Here is a 25,000-nt window from a genome sequence, read left to right as displayed (position 1 = left end):
ATAAGGAAAGGTATAATAAGGTTCAATAAGGAAATAAGGAAAGGTATAATAAGGTTCAATAAGGAAATAAGGAAAGGTATAATAAGGTTCAATAAGGAAATAAGGAAAGGTATAATAAGGTTCAATAAGGAAAAAGCAGCGTCACGTTCAGTCATGATCACAACATCCAGATACACAAATCCTTTCCTTTATGACTGCATACTTGTACACACAACAACAAAAAACATCTCCTCCACCCACTGTCATTATGATTTAGAAGGAATGTTCTCTCATAGAAAAATACACGTAAAATGTCAGAGAACTGTTTAGCAGTGATGGAAAAAGAACCCAATTGTCATACTAGAGTTAAAGTACAGATACCTTATTAGAAAGGGACTCAAGTGAAAGTGGAAGTCACCCAGTAAAAAACCACTAGAGTTAAAGTACAGATACCTTATTAGAAAGGGACTCAAGTGAAAGTGGAAGTCACCCAGTAAAATACCACTTGAGTCAAAGTACAGATACCTTATTAGAAAGGGACTCAAGTGAAAGTGGAAGTCACCCAGTAAAAAACCACTAGAGTCAAAGTACAGATACCTTATTAGAAAGGGACTCAAGTGAAAGTGGAAGTCACCCAGTAAAATACCACTAGAGTTAAAGTACAGATACCTTATTAGAAAGGGACTCAAGTGAAAGTGGAAGTCACCCAGTAAAAAACCACTAGAGTTAAAGTACAGATACCTTATTAGAAAGGGACTCAAGTGAAAGTGGAAGTCACCCAGTAAAATACCACTTGAGTCAAAGTCAAAAGTATTTGGGTTTAAAAATACTTAAGTATCAAAAGTAAAAGTATAACTCATTTCAAATTCATTAAGCAACGCAGACGGCACCGTTTTTGTTTTTTGTTTTTTATTTACAGAAAGCACTCCAACACACTCAATCATCATCTACAAACAAAGCATGTGTGTTTAGTGACTCCTCCAGATCAGATCAGTAGGGATGACCAGGGATGTTCTCTGTTTAGTGAGTCCTCCAGATCAGAGGCAGTAGGGATGACCAGGGATGTTCTCAGTTTAGTGAGTCCTCCAGATCAGATCAGTAGGGATGACCAGGGATGTTCTCTGTTTAGTGAGTCCTCCAGATCACATCAGTAGGGATGACCAGGGATGTTCTCAGTTTAGTGAGTCCTCCAGATCAGTAGGGATGACCAGGGATGTTCTCTGTTTAGTGAGTCCTCCAGATCAGAGGCAGTAGGGATGACCAGGGATGTTCTCAGTTTAGTGAGTCCTCCAGATCAGAGGCTGTAGGGATGACCAGGGATGTTCTCTGTTTAGTGAGTCCCCAGATCAGAGGCAGTAGGGATGACCAGGGGTGTTCTCTGTTTAGTGAGTCCTCCAGATCAGAGGCAGTAGGGATGACCAGGGATGTTCTCAGTTTAGTGAGTCCTCCAGATCAGAGGCAGTAGGGATGAACAGGGATGTTCTCAGTTTAGTGAGTCCTCCAGATCAGAGGCTGTAGGGATGACCAGGGATGTTCTCTGTTTAGTGAGTCCTCCAGATCAGAGGCAGTAGGGATGACCAGGGATGTTCTCTGTTTAGTGAGTCCTCCAGATCAGAGGCAGTAGGGATGACCAGGGATGTTCTCTGTTTAGTGAGTCCTCCAGATCAGAGGCAGTAGGGAGGACCAGGGATATCCTCTGTTTAGTGAGTCTATATTGAGTACATCTGAAATGTTTACTATATTGAGTACATCAGAAATGTTTACTATATTGAGTACATCTGAAATGTTTACTATGTTGAGTACATATGTTATTGCCAATTGGTCAATGCTTTAAAATGTGCAGAACAAATTATATATAACCAATTTCGAAGGTTCTATAAAGAACTGTGTTCACAAGGTTCTAAGTGGAACCTGTATAATGCTATAAAGAACCCTTTCCTAAGGTTCTAAAAAGAATCATGCTCACAAGATTCTAAGTGGCACCTATTTGGTGCTATAAAGAACCCTTTCCTAATGTTGTATAGGCGGGTTTGCTGACATTGTCACGAAAACTGTGTGTGCGATTCCAGGGGGCAGGGGACGTGTGTTGTTAGGCTTCTGGATAGCCAGGTAGCTAGCAACAATGACAGGAAGCTGCCCTGATTCTGGATAGCCAGGTAGCTAGCAACAATGACAAGAAGCTGCCCTGATTCTGGATAGCCAGGTAGCTAGCAACAATAACAAGAAGCTGCCCAGATTCTGGATAGCCAGGTAGCTAGTTGAATCAGGTGTGGTAGCTCTGGTACAGCTGTGGGTCCCTGAAGAGAGAACTGAGACCCTCTGGTACAGCTGTGGGTCCCTGAGGAGAGAACTGAGACCCTCTGGTACAGCTGTGGGTCCCTGAGGAGAGAACTGAGACCCACTGGTACAGCTGTGGGGTCCCTGAGGAGAGAACTGAGACCCTCTGGTACAGCTGTGGGTCCCTGAGGAGAGAACTGAGACCCTCTGGTACAGCTGTGGGGTCCCCGAGGAGAGAACTGAGACCCTCTGGAACAGCTGTGGGTCCCTGAGGAGAGAACTGAGACCCTCTGGAACAGCTGTGGGTCTCTGAGGAGAGAACTGAGACCCTCTGGTACAGCTGTGGGTCCCTGAGGAGAGGACTGAGACCCTCTGGTACAGCTGTGGGTCCCTGAGGAGAGAACTGAGACCCTCTGGGATAGCTGTGGGGTCCCTGAGGAGAGAACTGAGACCCACTGACTTAGTCAACTGTTCTCAAACGACACAAGACCATAATGTGAGTCTTTCAGGCCATAGTCAAATATAACATGTAATTGCATAACACAACACATTAAATAAACTGGAATGACACTCTCTCGGTTGCACAAAGTCCTGTAAGCAAACCCCTCCCCCAGGTCCCATAGGTAGAACTCTAGTCCCCAGGTGGAACTCTAGTCCCCAGGTGGAACTCTAGTCTCCAGGTAGAACTCTAGTCCCCAGGTGGAACTCTAATCTCCAGGTAGAACTCTAATCTCCAGGTAGAACTCTAGTCCCCAGGTGGAACTCTAGTCCCCAGGTAGAACTCTAGTCCCCGGGTGGAACTCTAGTCTCCAGGTGGAACTCTAGTGGAACTCCCCGGATAGAACTCTAGTCCCTAGGTGGAACTCTAGTCCCCAGGTGGAACTCTAGTCCCCAGGTGGAACTCCCTTACACAGGACGGGGACAGTAGGGTAGAACTCCAGTCCCCAGGTCCCTTACATGGGATGGGGACAGTAGGGTAGAACTCCAGTCCCCAGGTCCCTTACATGGGACGGGGACAGTAGGGTAGAACTCCAGTCCCCAGGTCCCCTACACGGGACTGGGGCAGTAGGGTAGAACTCCAGTCCCCAGGTCCCCTACACGGGACGGGGGCAGTAGGGTAGACAGGACGGGGACAGTAGGGTAGAACTCTAGTCCCCAGGTCCCCTAATCAGGACGGGGGCAGTAGGGTCGAACTCTAGTCCCCAGGTCCCCTAAACAGGACGGGGGCAGTAGGGTCAAACTCTAGTCCCCAAATACCTCCCTGTACAAGGGCAGCAGGGTAGAACTCCAGTCCCCAGGTCGTCCCCTACACAGGATGGGGGCAGTAGGGTAGAACTCCAGTCCCCAGGTCCTCTAAACAGGACGGGGGCAGTAGGGTAGATCTCCAGTCCCCTAAACAGGACGGGGGCAGTAGGGTAGAACTCTAGTCCCCAGGTCCCCTAAACAGGACGGGGGCAGTAGGGTAGAACTCCAGTCCCCAGGTCCCTTACACGGGACGGGGGCAGTAGGGTCGAACTCTCGTCCCCAGATACCTCCCTGTACAAGGGCAGCAGGGTAGAACTCCAGTCCCCAGGTCCCTTACACGGGACGGGGGCAGTAGGGTCGAACTCTCATCCCCAGATACCTCCCTGTACAAGGGCAGCAGGGTAGAACTGTGTTGACAGATGTGTTGAGTGAAACCGACGATTAGATCCTGTTATCAAAGGAATGCTGGCACCATGTCTCTCACTCTCTCAGCACAGAGTCAGACCTACCGTTGGCAGGCTGGACAATATCAAATATGATAGGACCATGTCCAGTGACCCCATGCAGGGCTAGGCTCACAGTAGTATATGAGAAAAAGACCAGGAATGAATCCCAGTTCTGATACAGAGCAGTGCAATGGATCGCCGTCAATGTGCCTTTTAAAGGTAAGGTCTGTCTTCAGGTTGTCTACCAGTATGTCTTCAGGTTGTCTACCAGTATGTCTGTCTTCAGGTTGTCTACCAGTATGTCTGTCTTCAGGTCGTCTACCAGTATGTCTGTCTTCATGTTGTCTACCAGTATGTCTTCATGTTGTCTACCAGTATGTCTTCAGGTTGTCTACCAGTATGTCTTCAGGTTGTCTACCAGTATGTCTTCAGGTTGTCTACCAGTATGTCTTCAGGTTGTCTACCAGTATGTCTTCAGGTTGTCTACCAGTATGTCTTCAGGTTGTCTACCAGTATGTCTTCATGTTGTCTACCAGTATGTCTTCAGGTTGTCTACCAGTATGTCTGTCTTCAGGTTGACTACCAGTATGTCTGTCTTCAGGTTGTCTACCAGTATGTCTGTCTTCAGGTTGTCTACCAGTATGTCTTCAGGTTGACTACCAGTATGTCTGTCTTCAGGTTGTCTACCAGTATGTCTGTCTTCAGGTTGTCTACCAGTATGTCTTCATGTTGTCCACCAGTATGTCTTCATGTTGTCCACCAGTATGTCTTCATGTTGTCTACCAGTATGTCTTCATGTTGTCTACCAGTATGTCTTCATGTTGTCTACCAGTATGTCTTCATGTTGTCTACCAGTATGTCTTCATGTTGTCTACCAGTATGTCTTCATGTTGTCTACCAGTATGTCTTCATGTTGTCTACCAGTATGTCTGTCTTCAGGTTGTCTACCAGTATGTCTGTCTTCAGGTTGTCTACCAGTATGTCTGTCTTCAGGTTGTCTACCAGTATGTCTGTCTTCAGGTTGTCTACCAGTATGTCTTCAGGTTGTCTACCAGTATGTCTTCAGGTTGTCTACCAGTATGTCTGTCTTCAGGTTGTCTACCAGTATGTCTTCAGGTTGTCTACCAGTATGTCTGTCTTCAGGTTGTCTACCAGTATGTCTGTCTCCTGATCTCTCTTTTGAAGAACATATCAAGACCATTTCAAGGACAGCTTTTTTCCATCTACGTAACATTGCAAAAATCAGAAACTTTCTGTCCAAAAATGATGCAGAAAAATTAATCCATGCTTTTGTCACTTCTAGGTTAGACTACTGCAATGCTCTACTTTCCGGCTACCCGGATAAAGCACTAAATAAACTTCAGTTGGTGCTAAATACGGCTGCTAGAATCCTGACTAGAACCAAAAAATTTGATCATATTACTCCAGTGCTAGCCTCTCTACACTGGCTTCCTGTCAAAGCAAGGGCTGATTTCAAGGATTTACTGCTAACCTACAAAGCATTACATGGGCTTGCTCCTACCTATCTCTCTGATTTGGTCCTGCCGTACATACCTACACGTACGCTACGGTCACAAGACGCAGGCCTCCTAATTGTCCCTAGAATTTCTAAGCAAACAGCTGGAGGCAGGGCTTTCTCCTATAGAGCTCAATTTTTATGGAACGGTCTGCCTACCTTTGTCAGGGACGCAAACTCAGTCTCAACCTTTAAGTCCTTACTGAAGACTTATCTCTTCAGTGGGTCATATGATTGAGTGTAGTCTGGCCCAGGAGTGGGAAGGTGAACGGAAAGGTTCTGGAGCAACGAACCGCCCTTGCTGCCTCTGCCTGGCCGGTTCCCCTCTTCCCACTGGGATTCTCTGCCTCTAACCCTATTACAGGGGCTGAGTCACTGTCTTACTGGGGCTCTCTCATGCCGTCCCTGGAAGGGGTGCGTCACCTGAGTGGGTTGATTCACTGATGTGGTCATCCTGTCTGGGTTGGCGTCCCCCCTTGGGTTGTGCCATGGCGGAGATCTTTGTGGGCTATACTCAGCCTTGTCTCAGGATGGTAAGTTGGTGGTTGAAGATATCCCTCTAGTGGTGTGGGGGCTGTGCTTTGGCAAAGTGGGTGGGGTTATATCCTTCCTGTTTGGCCCTGTCTGGGGTGTCCTCGGATGGGGCCACAGTGTCTCCTGACCCCTCCTGTCTCAGCCTCCAGTATTTATGCTGCAGTAGTTAATGTGTCGGGGGCTAGGGTCAGTTTGTTATATCTGGAGTACCTCTCCTGTCCTATTCGGTGTCCTGTATGAATCTAAGTGTGCGTTCTCTAATTCTCTCTTTCTCTCTCTCTCTCTCGGAGGACCTGAGCCCTAGGACCATGCCCCAGGACTACCTGACATGATGACTCCTTGCTGTCCCCAGTCCACCTGGCCGTGCTGCTGCTCCAGTTTCAACTGTTCTGCCTTATTATTATTCGACCATGCTGGTCATTTATGAACATTTGAACATCTTGGCCATGTTCTGTTATAATCTCCACCCGGCACAGCCAGAAGAGGACTGGCCACCCCACATATGCTCTCTCTAATTCTCTCTTTCTTTCTCTCTCGGAGGACCTGAGCCCTAGGACCATGCCCCAGGACTACCTGACATGATGACTCCTTGCTGCCCCCTGTCCACCTGACCGTGCTGCTGCTCCAGTTTCAACTGTTCTGCCTTATTATTATTTGACCATGCTGGTCATTTATGAACATTTGAACATCTTGCCCATGTTCTGTTATAATCTCCACCCGGCACAGCCAGAAGAGGACTGGCCACCCCACATAGCCTGGTTCCTCTCTACGTTTCTTCCTAGGTTTTGGCCTTTTTAGGGAGTTTTTCCTAGCCACCGTGCTTCTACACCTGCATTGCTTGCTGTTTGGGGTTTTAGGCTGGGTTTCTGTACAGCACTTTGAGATATCAGCTGATGTATGAAGGGCTATATAAATACATTTGATTTGATTTGATTCAGGTTGTCTACCAGTATGTCTTCAGGTTGTCTACCAGTATGTCTTCATGTTGTCTAACAGTATGTCTTCATGTTGTCTATCAGTATGTCTGTCTTCAGGTTGTCTACCAGTATGTCTTCATGTTGTCTATCAGTATGTCTGTCTTCAGGTTGTCTACCAGTATGTCTTCAGGTTGTCTACCAGTATGTCTTCAGGTTGTCTACCAGTATGTCTGTCTTCAGGTTGTCTACCAGTATGTCTGTCTTCAGGTTGTCTGTCAGTATATCTTCAGGTTGTCTACCAGTATGTCTTCAGGTTGTCTACCAGTATGTCTGTCTTCAGGTTGTCTACCAGTATGTCTGTCTTCAGGTTGACTACCAGTATGTCTGTCTTCAGGTTGTCTACCAGTATGTCTTCAGGTTGTCTACCAGTATGTCTTCAGGTTGTCTACCAGTATGTCTTCAGGTTGTCTACCAGTATGTCTTCAGGTTGTCTACCAGTATGTCTTCATGTTGTCTATCAGTATGTCTTCATGTTGTCTATCAGTATGTCTGTCTTCATGTTGTCTACCAGTATGTCTTCAGGTTGACTACCAGTATGTCTTCAGGTTGTCTACCAGTATGTCTGTCTTCAGGTTGTCTACCAGTATGTCTGTCTTCAGGTTGTCTATCAGTATGTCTGTCTTTAGGTTGTCTACCAGTATGTCTTCATGTTCTCTATCAGTATGTCTTCAGGTTGTCTACCAGTATGTCTTCAGGCTGTCTACCAGTATGTCTTCAGGTTGTCTACCAGTATGTCTTCAGGTTGTCTACCAGTATGTCTGTCTTCAGGTTGTCTACCAGTATGTCTGTCTTCAGGTTGTCTACCAGTATGTCTTCAGGTTGTCTACCAGTATGTCTGTCTTCAGGTTGTCTACCAGTATGTCTGTCTTCAGGTTGTCTACCAGTATGTCTGTCTTCAGGTTGTCTACCAGTATGTCTTCATGTTGTCTACCAGTATGTCTGTCTTCAGGTTGTCTACCAGTATGTCTGTCTTCAGGTTGACTACCAGTATGTCTGTCTTCAGGTTGTCTACCAGTATGTCTTCAGGTTGTCTACCAGTATGTCTTCAGGTTGTCTACCAGTATGTCTTCAGGTTGTCTACCAGTATGTCTTCATGTTGTCTATCAGTATGTCTTCATGTTGTCTATCAGTATGTCTGTCTTCATGTTGTCTACCAGTATGTCTTCAGGTTGACTACCAGTATGTCTTCAGGTTGTCTACCAGTATGTCTGTCTTCAGGTTGTCTACCAGTATGTCTGTCTTCAGGTTGTCTATCAGTATGTCTGTCTTTAGGTTGTCTACCAGTATGTCTTCATGTTCTCTATCAGTATGTCTGTCTTCAGGTTGTCTACCAGTATGTCTGTCTTCAGGTTGTCTACCAGTATGTCTGTCTTCAGGTTGTCTACCAGTATGTCTGTCTTCAGGTTGTCTACCAGTATGTCTTCATGTTGTCTACCAGTATGTCTGTCTTCAGGTTGTCTACCAGTATGTCTTCATGTTGTCTACCAGTATGTCTTCATGTTGTCTACCAGTATGTCTTCATGTTGTCTACCAGTATGTCTTCATGTTGTCTACCAGTATGTCTTCATGTTGTCTACCAGTATGTCTTCAGGTTGTCTACCAGTATGTCTGTCTTCATGTTGTCTACCAGTATGTCTTCATGTTGTCTACCAGTATGTCTTCATGTTGTCTACCAGTATGTCTTCATGTTGTCTACCAGTATGTCTTCATGTTGTCTACCAGTATGTCTTCATGTTGTCTACCAGTATGTCTTCAGGTTGTCTACCAGTATGTCTTCATGTTGTCTACCAGTATGTCTTCAGGTTGTCTACCAGTATGTCTGTCTTCATGTTGTCTACCAGTATGTCTTCATGTTGTCTACCAGTATGTCTTCATGTTGTCTACCAGTATGTCTTCATGTTGTCTACCAGTATGTCTTCATGTTGTCTACCAGTATGTCTTCATGTTGTCTACCAGTATGTCTTCATGTTGTCTACCAGTATGTCTTCATGTTGTCCACCAGTATGTCTTCATGTTGTCTACCAGTATGTCTTCATGTTGTCTACCAGTATGTCTTCATGTTGTCTACCAGTATGTCTTCATGTTGTCTACCAGTATGTCTTCATGTTGTCTACCAGTATGTCTTCATGTTGTCTACCAGTATGTCTTCATGTTGTCTACCAGTATGTCTTCATGTTGTCTACCAGTATGTCTTCATGTTGTCTACCAGTATGTCTGTCTTCAGGTTGTCTACCAGTATGTCTTCATGTTGTCTACCAGTATGTCTTCAGGTTGTCTACCAGTATGTCTTCATGTTGTCTACCAGTATGTCTTCAGGTTGTCTACCAGTATGTCTTCATGTTGTCTACCAGTATGTCTTCATGTTGTCTACCAGTATGTCTTCATGTTGTCTACCAGTATGTCTTCATGTTGTCTACCAGTATGTCTTCATGTTGTCTACCAGTATGTCTTCATGTTGTCTACCAGTATGTCTTCATGTTGTCTACCTGTATGTATGTCTTCAGGTTGTCTACCAGTATGTCTTCATGTTGTCTACCAGTATGTCTTCATGTTGTCCACCAGTATGTCTTCATGTTGTCTACCAGTATGTCTTCATGTTGTCTACCTGTTTTTCTCTCAGAGTTAACATGCTGTTTCCAAACAAATATCACCAACTGTGGTTGTTGTGTTAAATGATGTGGTGAATTATTAGCAGATAGTCATTGTAATGTTACTATCAACATGTATGGTCATTGTTAACACCAGGCAAGCATACGTCATAGAGGGGGAGCAGTGGCTTCGCAGAGAGGAGGTCTGAGCACAGAGAGTATATAACTTTAACTGTGTAGACCACTGTAAACCTTGACGTTAAATATGTTGAATCTGTTCTTTAGATTATAGATGCAATCCACAATGCAAGTGGTATTAAAATGTCTGCAATCTGCAATGTTTGCATTTGGAGAGACTGATTGGCATGATATTTCCACAGTGTTTTGAGTCTGGACAGGCAGACACACACACACACACACACACACACACACACACACACACACACACACACACACACACACACACACACACACACACACGCATGAACACACACACCAGCCAGGAGGGAGGGAGGGACGGAGGGATGGAGGTGGCTGAGGAAGGACATGCTAGGACAGATACAGAAACATCTCAGACTGACAGAGAAAAAAAGAGAGTGGGGGGAGTGAGTAAGAAAGAGTATGAGAGAGAGAGGGAGAGGGAGAGAAGAGAGATAGAGACCTGCATCAGGATAATTAAATAGGTGAGTCAGCATTTTCTGTATTTTGGATAAAGGAAACTACAGCACTTATGCCTGTCAGCCAGACGCCTGTCAACACATCTGCCAGTGGAGGCTCCTCAGAGGATGAAGGGGAGGACTATCCTCAGTGAATTTCATACAAATAAAGCTTTGGCAAACGAAGGGAAAAGGTGAGAGGAGGAGAGCACGTGGATGCGAGAAGGAATTATACAATGAGCATGATGTTCATGTTGTTTGTATGTTGGCTGCTTATGAAAGTGAACTGTGTTTGTGTGTGATTAGGGGTGTATTCATTCCGAATCTGCTGAAAAATGTTTTCTTAAACGGAAGAACACTAAAGTAAACGGGGATAAACATACCTGAATTTGTCCAATAGAAACTCTCGTTTGCAACTGTTGGACTAATGATTACACCCTAGATCAGCTAGATGCAGGTAAGAGGTGATACTGTTGGACTAATGACTACACCCTAGATCAGCTAGATGCAGGTAAGATTGGACTAATGATTACACCCTAGATCAGCTAGATGCAGGTAAGACTGGACTAATGACTACACCCTAGATCAGCTAGATGCAGGTAAGAGGTGATACTGTTGGACTAATGACTACACCCTAGATCAGCTAGATGCAGGTAAGAGGTGATACTGTTGGACTAATGACTACACCCTAGATCAGCTAGATGCAGGTAAGACTAGACTAATGACTACACCCTAGATCAGCTAGATGCAGGTAAGAGGTGATACTGTTGGACTAATGACTACACCCTAGATCAGCTAGATGCAGGTAAGACTAGACTAATGACTACACCCTAGATCAGCTAGATGCAGGTAAGAGGTGATACTGTTGGACTAATGACTACACCCTAGATCAGCTAGATGAAGTTAAGACTAGACTAATGACTACACCCTAGATCAGCTAGATGCAGGTAAGACTAGACTAATGACTACACCCTAGATCAGCTAGATGCAGGTAAGACTGGACTAATGATTACACCCTAGATCAGCTAGATGCAGGTAAGAGGTGATACTGTTGGACTAATGACTACACCCTAGATCAGCTAGATGCAGGTAAGAGGTGATACTGTTGGACTAATGACTACACCCTAGATCAGCTAGATGCAGGTAAGAGGTGATACTAATGTCTCTTAACCTGTGTGCACCTATGTTGTAAACTGTCATTCATAGGCCAGGTTGAAGCAACCTCATGATGGGTACAGGGAACAGTAGAGTATCATGTAGTAACCTAAACCCATCACTGTTACATTGAGCTGGGTGAATGGAATATGAATGACAGTAACCTAAACCTGTCACTGTTACATTGAACTGGGTGAATATGAATGACAGTAACCTAAACCTATCACTGTTACATTGAACTGGGTGAATGGAATATGAATGACAGTAACCTAAACCTGTCACTGTTACATTGAACTGGGTGAATATGAATGACAGTAACCTAAACCCATCACTGTTACATTGAACTGGGTGAATATTAATGAGAGTAACCTAAACCTGTCACTGTTACATTGAACTGGGTGAATATGAATGACAGTAACCTAAACCTGTCACTGTTACATTGAGCTGGGTGAATATGAATGACAGTAACCTAAACCTGTCACTGTTACATTGAACTGGGTGAATATGAATGACAGTATCCTAAACCTATCACTGTTACATTGAACTGGGTGAATATGAATGACAGTAACCTAAACCTATCACTGTTACATTGAACTGGGTGAATGACAGTAACCTAAACCTATCACTGTTACATTGAACTGGGTGAATGACAGTAACCTAAACCTATCACTGTTACATTGAACTGGGTGAATATGAATGACAGTAACCTAAACCTATCACTGTTACATTGAACTGGGTGAATGACAGTAACCTAAACCTGTCACTGTTACATTGAACTGGGTGAATATGAATGACAGTAACCTAAACCTATCACTGTTACATTGAACTGGGTGAATATGAATGACAGTAACCTAAACCTATCACTGTTACATTGAACTGGGTGAATATGAATGACAGTAACCTAAACCTGTCACTGTTACATTGAACTGGGTGAATATGAATGACAGTAACCTAAACCTATCACTGTTACATTGAACTGGGTGAATATGAATGACAGTAACCTAAACCTATCACTGTTACATTGAACTGGGTGAATGGAATATGAATGACAGTAACCTAAACCTATCACTGTTACATTGAACTGGGTGAATATGAATGACAGTAACCTAAACCTATCACTGTTACATTGAACTGTGAATATGAATTACAGTAACCTAAACCTATCACTGTTACATTGAACTGGGTGAATATGAATGATAGTAACCTAAACCTATCACTGTTACATTGAACTGGGTGAATATGAATGACAGTAACCTAAACCTGTCACTGTTACATTGAACTGGGTGAATATGAATGACAGTAACCTAAACCTGTCACTGTTACATTGAACTGGTGAATATGAATGACAGTAACCTAAACCTGTCACTGTTACATTGAACTGGGTGAATATGAATGATAGTAACCTAAACCAGTCACTGTTACATTGAACTGGGTGAATGACAGTAACCTAAAGCTGTCACTGTTACATTGAACTGGGTGAATATGAATGACAGTAACCTAAACCTATCACTGTTACATTGAACTGGGTGAATATGAATGATAGTAACCTAAACCTGTCACTGTTACATTGAACTGGGTGAATATGAATGACAGTAACCTAAACCTGTCACTGTTACATTGAACTGGGTGAATATGAATGACAGTAACCTAAACCTGTCACTGTTACATTGAACTGGGTGAATATGAATTACAGTAACCTAAACCTATCACTGTTACATTGAACTGGGTGAATATGAATGATAGTAACCTAAACCTGTCACTGTTACATTGAACTGGGTGAATATGAATGACAGTAACCTAAACCTATCACTGTTACATTGAACTGGGTGAATATGAATGATAGTAACCTAAACCTGTCACTGTTACATTGAACTGGGAATGAATATGAATGACAGTAACCTAAACCTGTCACTGTTACATTGAACTGGGTGAATATGAATGACAGTAACCTAAACCTGTCACTGTTACATTGAACTGGGTGAATATGAGATAGTAACCTAAACCAGTCACTGTTACATTGAACTGGGTGAATGACAGTAACCTAAAGCTGTCACTGTTACATTGAACTGGGTGAATATGAATGACAGTAACCTAAACCTATCACTGTTACATTGAACTGGGTGAATATGAATGATAGTAACCTAAACCTGTCACTGTTACATTGAACTGGGTGAATATGAATGACAGTAACCTAAACCTGTCACTGTTACATTGAACTGGGTGAATATGAATGACAGTAACCTAAACCTGTCACTGTTACATTGAACTGGGTGAATATGAATGACAGTAACCTAAACCTGTCACTGTTACATTGAACTGGGTGAATATGAATGACAGTAACCTAAACCTGTCACTGTTACATTGAACTGGGTGAATATGAATTACAGTAACCTAAACCTGTCACTGTTACATTGAACTGGGTGAATATGAATGACAGTAACCTAAACCTATCACTGTTACATTGAACTGGGTGAATATGAATGACAGTAACCTAAACCTATCACTGTTACATTGAACTGGGTGAATATGAATGACAGTAACCTAAACCTGTCACTGTTACATTGAACTGGGTGAATATGAATGACAGTAACCTAAACCTATCACTGTTACATTGAACTGGGTGAATATGAATGACAGTAAACTAAACCTGTCACTGTTACATTGAACTGGGTGAATGGAACATGAATGAGAGTCATCCAATATGCTGTAATAGAAATAAGGCCATGCTCATAATTTTTTAAATTTTTATCACCAACCACTACTGACATCTATCTACCCCCGACACTCTTGTACAGTAGTACCCATATCAATTAGTGGTATATTACCTGTAAAAAATACAAGGTAATGTTTATATGTGTTAAACAGCGCTGTCTGTATTGACCACTTTGGTGCAGGGATACACATTTATAAATATCAGTAGGTAACTGGCAGACTGGGAGGGATGGGGTTAAACCATGGGGGCTGGTTGCTTTTCAAGTTAGGGAGGTGTTAAACAATGGGGTCTGGTTGCTTTTCAAGTTAGGGAGGTGTTAAACAATGGAAGGTGGGTCCATTCACACAGACCTGATACCTGGATGTTGGTTACAGGGTCTGTGAAAATGCAGGAATCACGACTAGGTGGGTCCATTCACACAGACCTGATACCTGGATGTTGGTTACAGGGTCTGTGAAAATGCAGGAATCACGACTAGGTGGGTCCATTCACACAGACCTGATACCTAGATGTTGGTTACAGGGTCTGTGAAAATGCAGGAATCACGACTAGGTGGGTCCATTCACACAGACCTGATACCTGGATGTTGGTTACAGGGTCTGTGAAAATGCAGGAATCACGACTAGGTGGGTCCATTCACACAGACCTGATACCTGGATGTTGGTTACAGGGTCTGTGAAAATGCAGGAATCACGACTAGGTCTTTAGGTGGGTTCTATTCCCTATACCTCTTTCAGATGTAAGGCAGAAAGAACCGGTCGTAGTAACTCAGTGGTATTTCATCCGGTGTCTGGAAGGGATATAGATGTACATCCCAATGGAATCCTATCGTATTCCTTACCTGGTACATTACTTTTCACCAGTGCCCAGTGTATATTTTAACCCAGTTTTTCAGCACAGAAGATGTTCTCAGTTAAGAACAAATTCTTATTTTCAATGACGGCCTAGGAACAGTGTTCAGGGGCAGAACGACAGATTTGTACCTTGTCAGATCGGGGATTTGAACTTGCAACCTTCCGGTTACTAGTCCAACGCTCTAACCACTAGGCTACCCTGCCGACCATTGTGTCAAATGCATTGTACATCAGTTGTACAATGTGAGTGTGTTTGGGGCCAGAGAAAGAGGGTCCAGGCCCTCCTCAAACCCTCCACAAAGCTAGCAGAGCTGGCTCACGTGCAGCTTGAGTGAGGGTCTCTGTTCAGCTTCTAACAATACATCACTATCACGTAGGGGCTTCCAGAGTCTGTGGCTATACATGTTTGTATCAGAGGTGAGGATGGGGATCATGTGGGCCGTTGATAGATATACATCATGGAAATGGACTACTGTAGTTATCCTGCAGAGGAAGAGGGAATAAATCATGGCTAACTCTTTGTCAGCCACCAACAACCTAATCGTAGATTCAATCCAATTCTCAGTGTTCTAACCCTAACATTCCTCTCTATCAGGACAACATTCTCAGTGTTCTAACCCTAACATTCCTCTCTATCAGGACAACATTCTCAGTGTTCTAACCCTAACATTCCTCTCTATCAGGACAACATTCTCAGTGTTCTAACCCTAACATTCCTCTCTATCAGGGCAACATTCTCAGTGTTCTAACCCTAACATTCCTCTCTATCAGGACAACATTCTCAGTGTTCTAACCCTAACATTCCTCTCTATCAGGGCAACATTCTCAGTGTTCTAACCCTAACATTCCTCTCTATCAGGACAACATTCTCAGTGTTCTAACCCTAACATTCCTCTCTATCAGGACAACATTCTCAGTGTTCTAACCCTAACATTCCTCTCTATCAGGACAATATTCTCAGTGTTCTAACCCTAACATTCCTCTCTATCAGGACAACATTCTCAGTGTTCTAACCCTAACATTCCTCTCTATCAGGGCAACATTCTCAGTGTTCTAACCCTAACATTCCTCTCTATCAGGACAACATTCTCAGTGTTCTAACCCTAACATTCCTCTCTATCAGGACAACATTCTCAGTGTTCTAACCCTAACATTCCTCTCTATCAGGACAACATTCTCAGTGTTCTAACCCTAACATTCCTCTCTATCAGGGCAACATTCTCAGTGTTCTAACCCTAACATTCCTCTCTATCAGGACAACATTCTCAGTGTTCTAACCCTAACATTCCTCTCTATCAGGACAACATTCTCAGTGTTCTAACCCTAACATTCCTCTCTATCAGGGCAACATTCTCAGTGTTCTAACCCTAACATTCCTCTCTATCAGGACAACATTCTCAGTGTTCTAACCCTAACATTCCTCTCTATCAGGACAATATTCTCAGTGTTCTAACCCTAACATTCCTCTCTATCAGGACAACATTCTCAGTGTTCTAACCCTAACATTCCTCTCTATCAGGACAACATTCTCAGTGTTCTAACCCTAACATTCCTCTCTATCAGGGCAACATTCTCAGTGTTCTAACCCTAACATTCCTCTCTATCAGGACAACATTCTCAGTGTTCTAACCCTAACATTCCTCTCTATCAGGACAACATTCTCAGTGTTCTAACCCTAACATTCCTCTCTATCAGGACAACATTCTCAGTGTTCTAACCCTAACATTCCTCTCTATCAGGGCAACATTCTCAGTGTTCTAACCCTAACATTCCTCTCTATCAGGACAACATTCTCAGTGTTCTAACCCTAACATTCCTCTCTATCAGGACAACATTCTCAGTGTTCTAACCCTAACATTCCTCTCTATCAGGGCAACATTCTCAGTGTTCTAACCCTAACATTCCTCTCTATCAGGACAACATTCTCAGTGTTCTAACCCTAACATTCCTCTCTATCAGGACAACATTCTCAGTGTTCTAACCCTAACATTCCTCTCTATCAGGGCAACATTCTCAGTGTTCTAACCCTAACATTCCTCTCTATCAGGACAACATTCTCAGTGTTCTAACCCTAACATTCCTCTCTATCAGGACAACATTCTCAGTGTTCTAACCCTAACATTCCTCTCTATCAGGGCAACATTCTCAGTGTTCTAACCCTAACATTCCTCTCTATCAGGACAACATTCTCAGTGTTCTAACCCTAACATTCCTCTCTATCAGGACAACATTCTCAGTGTTCTAACCCTAACATTCCTCTCTATCAGGACAACATTCTCAGTGTTCTAACCCTAACATTCCTCTCTATCAGGACAACATTCTCAGTGTTCTAACCCTAACATTCCTCTCTATCAGGACAACATTCTCAGTGTTCTAACCCTAACATTCCTCTCTATCAGGACAACATTCTCAGTGTTCTAACCCTAACATTCCTCTCTATCAGGACAACATTCTCAGTGTTCTAACCCTAACATTCCTCTCTATCAGGACAACATTCTCAGTGTTCTAACCCTAACATTCCTCTCTATCAGGACAACATTCTCAGTGTTCTAACCCTAACATTCCTCTCTATCAGGGCAACATTCTCAGTGTTCTAACCCTAACATTCCTCTCTATCAGGACAACATTCTCAGTGTTCTAACCCTAACATTCCTCTCTATCAGGACAACATTCTCAGTGTTCTATCACAGATTACATAAAATAAAACAACAATAACAGGATTAGCCAACCAGACACCTTTGAACTAGAACCGTGTGTGTGTGTGTGTGTGTGTGTGTGTGTGTGTGTGTGTGTGTGTGTGTGTGTGTGTGTGTGTGTGTGTGTGTGTGTGTGTTAGTCTGCGTGTTGATTTAAGTTTCTGTTGTGTTGTTATAAGATGTTGTAAATATAGGCCTTTCAATTATTCCTTCGTTAGTATATAAAACACACAAGACATAACAAGCATAACCAGCAGAAAATATATTCAGCTATTCAGCTATTCAATTATTCAACTATTCAACTATTCAGATATGTAACTATTCAACTATTCAGCTATTCGGCTATTCAACTATTCAGATATGTAACTATTCAACTATTCAACTATTCAACTATTCAGCTATTCAACTATTCAACTATTCAACTATTCAACTATTCAACTATTCAGCTATTCAACTATTCAACTATTCAGCTATTCAGCTATAAGTCAAGTCAGCTTCTAGTTAGTACTGATTCAGTAAGTAGGACAAGTCAGCTTCTAGTTAGTACTGATTCAGTAAGTAGGACAAGTCAGCTTCTAGTTAGTACTGATTCAGTAAGTAGGATAAGTCAACTCCTCGTTGGTACTGATTCAGTAAGTAGGACAAGGTGTTGGGTGTCTGACTGACTGTGTGCTGAGGGTGTCTACTGGTAAGATAAGACACAATAGAGGATAGGTAGTGGCTGTCTTGGCCTGTCCTACAGCCAAGCACATGGTGTGACAGGCAGCTGCATCAGAAGGACACACACACACACTCCTGTCCCACTTTGTGTACCTGTGAGACCTACATGCAGCTGTAAAGGTCCTAAGCCTGTACAACTGCAATACAAAACACAGGAAAGGAACCACACACTGCTGCTTTCACTGCTTTCACTGGAGTTAATCACGTTTCTGTTTTTGTCAGTCACTTTGGCAAACCTTTCAGATGTAAGTGTTATATTTTCAAAACTCTTAAGTACAAAACTCAAAACCGATAACACTTGTAATGACCCCTATCTTCTGTTCAGAACCAGCGATTGTGCATTCAACCCCGAGGCATTCAACCCAGAGGCATTCAACCCTGAGGCATTCAACCCCGAGGCATTCAACCCCGAGACATTCAACCCCGAGGCATTCAACCCAGAGGCATTCAACCCTGAGGCATTCAACCCCGAGGCATTCAAACCCGAGACATTCAACCCCGAGGCATTCAACCCAGAGGCATTCAACCCTGAGACATTCAACCCCGAGGCATTCAACCCAGAGGCATTCAACCCAGAGACATTCAACCCTGAGACATTCAACCCCGAGGCATTCAACCCTGAGGCATTCAACCCTGAGACATTCAACCCTGAGACATTCAACCCCGAGGCATTCAACCCTGAGACATTCAACCCAGAGGCATTCAACCCCAGAGGCATTCAACCCAGAGGCATTCAACCCTGAGACATTCAACCCCGAGGCATTCAACCCTGAGACATTCAACCCCGAGGCATTCAACCCCGAGACATTCAACCCCGAGACATTCAACCCCGAGGCATTCAACCCCGAGGCATTCAACCCCGAGGCATTCAAGCAAAATCAAAGTTGTCTGTGAAATAGCATGAGAACATTTAATTTAGTCACCAATAGATCAGATAATGATAGCCATTTAGTCAGTTTAACTACCATTTAATCCAATAGCAAAAAAATATCAGATACACATTGAAGTGCTGGTTAGGAAAAAATGTACATAGCGGAGGTTTGGACTCCAGCCACATGACTTGGACTCGAGTCTGACTTGAGACTCGACTTGATAGAAAATAAAATAACTTGAGACTTGGAACCTTGAGACTCGTGACTCGTCTTTGACTTGAGACTGATATGACTTGAAAGGATCTGGCTAGGTTTTGTAATGTTTTCATTTTGTGACACAGTCTCAGTCGATTAATCTCCACATTGTCAGAGACACTAGCCGTAGCATCAATTTTGCAAAAAAAAAAAAAACGTGCAACAGATTGTCTAGTGAAATGCACGCTCTGCCCTCTGATTGGACCAGCTGACTGTCAATCAACACAGGTCGGGTAAACTAGTGAACAGATTGCTGATTTGCTGTACAGCTATAGGACTGGGTGCAGCGCAGACATCAAACTGTAGGGAAATAGGATTGCCATAATAAATATACAGCTCCAAAAATATGAACGGTTTATTTTCAAGCTCCCCAGCAATGTGACGTCAAGCAACTATTACTGCAGAGACCTACTGGTCTTTTGGTATGTCAACAATGCTTGAGATTGACAATTAACTTATGAAGCTTGCATTTGGAATTTGTTGTTAAAATTAATTATTCAGTAAGTCAAGTTCTACTTGGGACTTGACTCGAGATTCGATCCGTTCGACTTGGGACTTGACTCGATCCGTTCGACTTGGGACTTGACTCGATCCGTTCGACTTGGGACTTGACTCGATCCGTTCTACTTGGGACTTGACTCGATCCGTTCTACTTGGGACTTGACTCGATCCGTTCGATCTGTTCTACTTGGGACTTGACTCGAGACTCGATCCATTCTACTTGGGACTTGACTCGAGACTCGTTACATCTACTCGGGACTTGACTCGAGACTCGATCCGTTCTACTCGGGACTTGACTCGAGACTCGTTACATCTACTTGGGACTTGACTCGAGACTCGATCCGTTCTACTCGGGACTTGACTCGAGACTCGATCCGTCCTACTCGGAACTTGTGACTCTAATAACAGTGATTTGGTCCCACATCTGGTTGATGGTAAATATCCATATTTGACTAAAACTTTACATTCAATTAAAAAAAGGTAAATGTGTATCCAATAGCAGGTTGTGTGTATATTGATAAATATGTCCGTTTTACAGTTGTATTATCCTTATACAGTACATATGTAGGACAAATAATCAGAAATAGGGGTATTGTAAAGCAGTTGGCTACTGTAAAAATGTAGCACAGTATTGTAAAGCAGTTGGCTACTGTAAAAATGTAGCACAGTATTGTAAAGCAGTTGGCTACTGTAAAAATGTAGCACAGTATTGTAAAGCAGTTGGCTACTGTAAAAATGTAGCACAGTATTGTAAAGCAGTTGGCTACTGTAAAAATTTAGCACAGTATTGTAAAGCAGTTGGCTACTGTAAAAATGTAGCACAGTAGTGTAAAGCAGTTGGCTACGGTAAAAACGTAGCACAGTATTGTAAAGCAGTTGGCTACTGTAAAAATGTAGCACAGTATTGTAAGCCATTTCTGCCCCTTGCAACATTCTACAAGATCACCTTCTCTACTTGCCTTGCTGGGGAGGCAACTAGAAACACTGAGATAGGGTACAGGCAGGGGTTTTATTCTCCAAATGTGCGAAAAAATCAGCTGTCCAGGCGGCTGGTCTCAGACCATCCCGCAGGTGAAGTAACCTGATGTGGAGGTCCTGGGCTGGTGTGGTTACACATGGTCTGCGGTTGTGAGGCTGGTTGGACGTACTGCCAATTTCCCTAAAGCGACATTGGAGGCGGCTTATGGTAGAGAGATTAACATTAAATTCTCTGGCAAAAGCACATGCAGTCAGCATGCCAATTGTATGGTTCCTCAAAACTTGAAAAACATTTTTCAAACTCTTTGCTATGAGACACAAAATTGAGCTCCGGTGCATCCTATTTCCATTGATCATCCTTGAGATGTTTCTACAACTTGATTTGGAGTCCACCTGTGGTAAATTCAATTGATTGGACATGATTTGGAAAGGCACACACCTGTCTATATAAAGGTCCCACAGTTGGCAGTGCATGTAAGAGCAAAAACCAAGTCATGAGGTCAAAGGAATTGTCCACAGAGCTCAAAGACAGGAATGTGTCGAGGAACTAATCTGGGGAAGGGTACCAAAACATTTCTGCAGAAATGAGGCTACTGGTGTTTTTTGGTGACCATGAGGCTGATGGTGTTTTTTGGTGACCATGAGGCTACTGGTGTTTTTTGGTGACCATGAGGCTGATGGTGGTGTTTGGTGACCATGAGGCTGATGGTGGAGTTTGGTGACCATGAGGCTGATGGTGGAGTTTGGTGACCATGAGGCTGATGGTGGAGTTTGGTGACCATGAGGCTGATGGTGTTTTTTGGTGACCATGAGGCTGATGGTGGTGTTTGGTGACCATGAGGCTGATGGTGGAGTTTGGTGACCATGAGGCTGATGGTGGTGTTTGGTGACCATGAGGCTGATGGTGGTGTTTGGTGACCATGAGGCTGATGGTGTGACCATTTTTGGTGACCATGAGGCTACTGGTGTTTTTTGGTGACCATGAGGCTGATGGTGGTGTTTGGTGACCATGAGGCTACTGGTGTTTTTTGGTGACCATGAGGCTACTGGTGTTTTTTGGTGACCATGAGGCTGATGGTGTTTTTTGGTGACCATGAGGCTGATGGTGGTGTTTGGTGACCATGAGGCTGATGGTGGTGCTTGGTGACCATGAGGCTGATGCTGGAGTTTGGTGACCATGAGGCTGATGGTGGAGTTTGGTTTGCCACCTGTCAGTGAGGCTGATGGTAGAGTTTGCTGACCATGAGGCTGATGGTGGTGTTTGGTGACCATGAGGCTGATGGCGGTGTTTGGTGACCATGAGGCTACTGGTGTTTTTTGGTGACCATGACGCTACTGGTGTTTTTTGGTGACCATGAGGCTGATGGTGGAGTTTGGTGACCATGAGGCTGATGGTGGTGTTTGGTGACCATGATGCTGATGGTGGTGTTTGGTGACCATGAGGCTGATGTTGTTTTTCGGTGACCATGAGGCTGATGGTGGAGTTTGGTGACCATGAGGCTGATGGTGGAGTTTGGTGACCATGAGGCTGATGGTGTTTTTCGGTGACCATGAGGCTGATGGTGGAGTTTGGTGACCATGAGGCTGATGGTGGAGTTTGGTGACCATGAGGCTGATGGTGGAGTTTGGTGACCATGAGGCTGATGGTGGTGTTTGGTGACCATGAGGCTGATGGTGGAGTTTTGTGACCATGAGGCTACTGGTGGAGTTTGGTGACCATGAGGCTGATGGTGGAGTTTGGTTTGCCACCTGTCAGTTGTGACTGTGGATGCTACATCGGTCTATGGCTGAGATGAGCAGTGTGTCTTTATGTCAGATGATATGCACTGCTAAGACAGATTTACTCCCCAAAAAACCTTGATGAGCCGCCATCGGAGACGATCGCTTGTGTATCTTTGGCTACATGGGCATTTGCAGTTGGTGAAATGTGTTTGTCAGTTTCAGTTGATCGCCTATGTCACTCTGGTTGTTGGAGCTATCTGTTGTATGGTGGACTGGGGCTTCATCAAGGTTTTTTGGGGAGTAAATCTGGCTTAGCAGTGCATACCCAGCCACTGACCTCCTCGCATGTCACTGATCAACATGGGACTATAAACACAATAAAGTTTAGAAAACTGATTCAATAGAAGATATTTAAAAGACGAACTAGAAAGAATGAATCCTGTGGATGGATTGGAAGTACCTGGAAGGGTTGGCAGGTATGTTGGCATATATCTGCCAAGTTGTGTCACATAAAACACAACAAAGAGCTGGGATCTGAGGAGCAGGAAACATCAACAACATGTCTCTACAAGGTCACTTCCTGATGAAGTCTGGTGCATTTAATATCACTGCTCTGCGCTGGTGCTGAGAATTTAATATTACTGTTCTGGTGATGAGAGTTTAATATCACTGTTCTGGTGATGAGAGTTTAATATCACTGTTCTGGTGATGAGAGTTTAATATCACTGTTCTGGTGATGAGAGTTTAATATCACTGTTCTGGTGATGAGAGTTAAATATCACTGTTCTGGTGATGAGAGTTTATCTCTGCTCTGGTGATGAGAGTTTAATATCACTGTTCTGTTGATGAGAGTTTAATATCTCTGTTCTGTGATGAGAGTTTAATATCTCTGCTCTGGTGATGAGTTTAATATCTCAGCTTTGCTCTGTTGTATTTGAAGGTAGACTCAGGGAAATGATGTCGCCACGAGCAGCACCGGAGATATTGAGATGAGTGAGATGCAAAACGTAGCTTTCACACAGTCACACACAGTATCTGTGCATGTAGTAGCCACGGGAGCAGAACAGATGAGCCTCGCGCTTCTGCGCTCTTACTTGTAATGGAAATTGACGCACTATGCTGTTTCCTGCTTTCTATGTCATATCGCTGAGTCCACCTTTAAAGTCATTCATCCTGTGTGCTTTAGACAGGTCCCAGGTCTGTTTGTGTTGTCTCGCGGACTTCTATGGTCATTATCATAGCAGTATGGCAAGACCGCACAAACAGATCGAGGACCAGGCTACATGTGCTGCTCTCAATAAACAAACAGTCGTTCCCTCAGTCTCAACCGGGCAGAGGAGAGATATTTACTGGCTCCGTCTTCAATGCAAGTCAGACCCGGCACCCGATTGCTGGACAGACTGCATGGATAAATAGAGTCTATAGAGTCTAGACTACCTGGGATTCATAATCAACAGACACAAATGTCTGAATCATATCTGACTGAATCACAAAACAGACCTTGCAATCTGAATCATATCTGACTGAATCATAAAACAGACCTTGCAATCTGAATCATATCTGACTGAATCATAAAACAGACCTTGCAATCTGAATCATATCTGACTGAATCATAAAACAGACCTTGCAATCTGAATCATATCTGACTGAATCATAAAACAGACCTTGCAATCTGAATCATATCCGACTGTTTATAACACCAAAAGTGATGACAGGATCAGTCAATTCAAAACTGAATCCAAGTTTTCCTAGTCCATTGACAGAAAAAGGATCTATCTAGACCCTAAAAGGGTTATTTGGCTGTCCCCATAGGAGAACCGTTTGAAGAACCAGTTTTGGTTCCAGGTAGAACCCTTCTGGGATTCATGTAGGACGTTTTCTACAGAGGGATCTGCATGGAATCCCAAAGGGTTCTACGTGGAACCAAAAAGGGTTCTCCCTAGAATAGAAAACGGAACCTTATTTTCTAAGACACTAGATGACAAAGAACAGATGTCAAAGAACCAAATATTCCGTTACAGCATCACCGGAGGTGTGTGAGGGGCATGGTCACACTTTCATCTACGTGGTTCAGCGGCTCCGAACTTCATTTAGATTTGGGACTGTAGGGGGAGGGGTGCGCGAAACTGCGCATCCCAACTGGAAAAACCCCGTGCAGCTCAGTGGGTATGGATAGCTCTGCCACTCAGGATAGCTCAGGGCTACTGGTTCAAGTCCGTGCTGGTTGTTCGCGCTGCAGCTGTAAGTCTGTCGGGACACGGGTCTATAAATCTAGCCTACTACCACAACAAAACGAGATAACTCGTAAAAAGTAAA

At 43.7% G+C, this 25,000-nt stretch overlaps 1 protein-coding gene across 10 annotated transcripts in view; it reads right to left on the bottom strand.

Moving 5' to 3' along the window:
- vit (vitrin) overlaps positions 1-25,000 on the bottom strand; it is an 89,628-nt gene that overhangs the window by 64,190 nt on the left and 438 nt on the right. The window lies entirely within an intron of this gene.

This window comes from Oncorhynchus tshawytscha, linkage group LG24 (assembly GCF_018296145.1).
Source record: "Oncorhynchus tshawytscha isolate Ot180627B linkage group LG24, Otsh_v2.0, whole genome shotgun sequence".
Lineage (NCBI taxonomy): Eukaryota > Metazoa > Chordata > Actinopteri > Salmoniformes > Salmonidae > Oncorhynchus > Oncorhynchus tshawytscha.
This window is presented reverse-complemented; position numbering and strand designations above follow the sequence as displayed.